General features: G+C 38.1%; 1 protein-coding gene across 1 annotated transcript in view; it reads right to left on the bottom strand.

Annotated features, from left to right (window-relative positions):
* The window catches only part of LOC106574139 (FH1/FH2 domain-containing protein 3), a 214,502-nt gene extending 213,480 nt beyond the window's left edge, over positions 1-1,022 (bottom strand). The window contains 1 exon segment of the mRNA XM_045697307.1: positions 940-1,022. The gene's annotated coding sequence lies outside the window, so the exon portion shown is untranslated.
* Positions 1,023-4,344: the final 3,322 nt, after the last annotated feature.

The following is a 4,344-nucleotide window of genomic DNA, read 5'->3' as shown; positions in this document are numbered from 1 at the left end:
TTATTATTTATGTATAACTATTATTATGTATTATTACTATTATTATGTATTACCATTATTTGTATTATTATTATTTGTATTATTATTATTATCTATTATTGTTATTATGTATTATTATTATGGATATTATTTTCATTATTATTATTATGTATTATTATTATCTATTATTATTATTATTAGTATTACTATTATTATGTATTATTTTTATTATTATGTTATGTATTATTATGTATTATTATTATTCATTATTATTATGTATTACTATTATTATGTATTATATTTTTGTTATTATTATTATGTATTATTATGTTTATTATTATTCATATGTATTATTATTTTTATTATTATTATTATTATTATTTTTTAATTATTATGTATTTATTTATTTATTATTATATTATATTTATTATTATTATTATATTTTTATTATTATTATGTATCATTATTTTTATTATTATTATGTATCATTATTTGTATTTTTATTATTATGTATTATTATTTTTATGATTATTATGTTATGTATTATTAGTTGCATTATTAAGTATTATTATTAATATTTGTATTATAATGGATTATTATAATTATGATTATTATAATGTATTATTATGATGTATTATTATTATGTATAATTATTTGTATTATTATTTGTATTATTTGTATTATTATTATTATGCATTATTATTTTTATTATTATTATTATGTTATGTATTATTTACTGTACCTAGCAGCTGTGAGTGATAGTGCGCTAATTTTCAATCATCCAATAAGTAGTCAAACAGACTATATATTCTAATGAGATGTGCAGGTGATGCAGCAGAGGTTGACATTAGCAACACTGTCTGACTCCAGATACCTCCACATTTTACAGTCGCAACTTAAATACCCGCAATGCTTCCAAATGAAAAGAGAGTGCTTCAAAATGAAAAGTGTTTCACTCACCGATACAAGCGTGAACTCTGACAGATAACTGTGTCCGGAGAATGATGCTGTGCTTCTTGCCTCTTCTGATGAGATAGACAGACAGAGAGAGAGAATGAATTTTAATAACTTTGTTCCACAACACAGTGACCCTATGTAAATGAGTTATATTTGATGTTAAAAATGTATTTGTCTGACTTCACCTTTTAAAAAGCATACAGAATAAAAGCTTGTTTTGGTTGGAAAACGGTTTCCTGCTATTTAACCTTAAGGAACTCATATTCTTGGACCCCAGGTTTCTAAACTGAAGACATAATCCTGGAATGTGGGGGTTTATGAACGAGGTCTCCAGTTGTGACAGCCAGGCGTGTACATAGCCTACTGTATCATTAAACTTTCCACATGGTCTGATGCAGAGAGGTATGGATATAGACATAAACATCAACACTCTGGGTGAACTACTTTCACAGGGCTAGATCGAATCACTGTGGAGGAGGCAAGCTTTCACAGGGCTAGATCGAATCACTGTGGAGGAGGCAAGCTTTCACAGGGCTAGATCTAATCACTGTGGAGGAGGCAAGCTTTCACAGGGCTAGATCTAATCACTGTGTAGGAGGCAAGCTTTCACAGGGCTAGATCTAATCACTGTGTAGGAGGCAAGCTTTCACAGGGCTAGATCTAATCACTGTGTAGGAGGCAAGCTTTCACAGGGCTAGATCTAATCACTGTGGAGGAGGCAAGCTTTCACAGGGCTAGATCTAATCACTGTGGAGGAGGCAAGCTTTCACAGAGCTAGATCTAATCACTGTGGAGGAGGCAAGCTTTCACAGGGCTAGATCGAATCACTGTCGAGGAGGCAAGCTTTCACAGGGCTAGATCTAATCACTGTGGAGGAGGCAAGCTTTCACAGGGCTAGATCGAATCACTGTGGAGGAGGCAAGCTTTCACAGGGCTAGATCTAATCACTGTGGAGGAGGCAAGCTTTCACAGGGCTAGATCGAATCACTGTCGAGGAGGCAAGCTTTCACAGGGTTAGATCTAATCACTGTGGAGGAGGCAAGCTTTCACAGGGCTAGATCTAATCACTGTGGAGCAGGCAAGCTTTCACAGGTAACCGTAGTGGTAAAATGCTACTCAATACTATGCTACCCTGAATACACTTGAGTTACTATGAACAGAACTTATGTATAAATATCTAGTTTCACACTTGTCTTTATCCAAATCCTCTCCTCCCCCAAAGCAATCCCATGACAACAATGTCTGTTGAGGGACAACAGAGGAGACAACAGGGGAGAGAACTAAAGGGGGTGTCACCAATGTCTCCCAGGTTGTTGAAATACACAGAGATCGACTCTGCCTCCCATCTCCATGGAGACAAGGTCATAGCCCCTGTCAACAACAACAGAGCTTCCCCAGTGACAATCCTAAACAAGGACAACAAAAACATCCCTGACAGAATTGTGACAAACTGTGCTATGGGGGTTTGTAGATGAGAGCCATCCTGAGGATGACAGCCCTCACATTCTGAAAGAAAACAAATGTTGAAATCAACCAGCAGGAGAAGCGTGCAGACAACCCCCACACAGACATAACACCAGACACCACCGTACCAGGCCCAACAGATAAGTCCAAGCGGTACACACAAACACACACAAACATCCAAACACATACACACACAAGCACAGCAGGTAGGCTTGCACAACAGTCCTGTCCGATTCAGCTCTGTAACAAACACCCTTTTGTGTGGCCCTCACAATGGAAGTGTGATGCTCCATTCAGTCTGCAGTGGCCCGGTGCCAACAGTAGAGGGTCACCATTAGAGACATTAGACACAATCCCCCAGCACTGGATCACACTGAGAGCAGACTGAAGTAGGCCCTGGGGCCTGGGTGCACGCTCAACCCTGTGGACCCTGCAGTGCACAATCAACTGCACTAACATTTTAGAGAGGGGGAGAGAGAGAGAGACAGAGACAGACAGAGAGACATAAAGTGAGAGAGAGAGAGAGAGAGAGAGAGAGAGAGAAAGGGAAGAGAGAGGGACAGAGAGAGAGAGAGGGACAGAGAGAGAGAGAGAGAGAGAGAGAGAGAGAGGAGAGAGAGAGAGAGAGAGAGAGACTGTCACCAACCAAGGAGGGCCTACAGCAACACCTAGATCTTCTACACAGATTCTACCAAACCTGGGCCCTGACAGTAAATCTCAGTAAGACCAAAATAATGACGTTCTAAAAAAGGTCCAGTCGCCAGGACCACAAATACAAATTCCATCCAGACACAGTTGTCGTAGAGCACACAAAAAACTATACATACCTTGGCCTAAACATCAGCACCACAGGTAACTTCCACAAAGCTGTGAACGATCTGAGAGAGAAGGCAAGAAGGGCATTCTATGCCATCAAAAGGAACATAAAATTCGACATTAGGATCTGGCTAAAAATACTTGATTCAGTTACAGAACCCATTGCCCTTTATGGTTGTGAGGTCTGGGGTCTGCTCACCAACCAAGAATTCCCAAAATGGAACAAACACCAAATTGAGACTGTGCATGCAGAATTCTGTAAAAATATCCTGTAAAAATATCCAAATAATGCATGCAGAGCAGAATTAGGCCGATACCCGCTAATTATCAAAATCCAGAAAAGAGTCGTTAAATTCTACAACCACCTAAAAGGAAGCGATTCCCAAACCTTCCATAACAAAGCCATCACCTACAGAGAGATGAACCTGGAGAAGAGTCCCCTAAGCAAGCTGGTCCTGGGGCTCTGTTCACAAACTCAAACAGACCCCACAGAGCCCCAGGACAGCAACACACTTAGACCCAACCAAATCATGACAAAACAAAAAGATAATTACTTGACACATTGGAAAGAATTAACAAAACAACTAAGCAAACTAGAGAGTACACAGTGGCAGAATACCTGACCACTGTGAATGACTCAAACTTAAGAAAAGTTTTGACTATGTACAGACTTAGTGAGCATAGCCTTGCTATTAAGAAAGGCCGCCATAGCCTGTCTTCTCTTGAGAGCCAGGTCTGCCTATGTGCACACTGCCCACAAAATGAGGTGGAAACTGAGCTGCACTTCCTAACCTGCTGCCAAATGTATGACCATATTAGAGACACATATTTCCCTTAGATTACACAAACCCACAAAGAAAGCAAACCTGATTGTGATAATCTCCTGGGTGAAATACCACAGTGTGCCATCACAGTAGCAAGATTTGTGACCTGTTGCCACAAGAAAAGGGCAATCAGTGAAGATCAAACACCATTGTAAATACAACCAATATTTATGTTTATTTATTTTCCCTTTTGTACTTTAACCATTTTCACATCGTTACAACACTGTATATATACATAATATAACACTATTTTATTTTTTGTATTTATTAATTATTTTTTATTTTTTCACCTTTATTTAACCAG

The sequence above is a fragment of the Salmo salar genome, chromosome ssa02, assembly GCF_905237065.1.
Source record: "Salmo salar chromosome ssa02, Ssal_v3.1, whole genome shotgun sequence".
Classification (NCBI taxonomy): Eukaryota; Metazoa; Chordata; class Actinopteri; order Salmoniformes; family Salmonidae; genus Salmo; species Salmo salar.
This window is presented reverse-complemented; position numbering and strand designations above follow the sequence as displayed.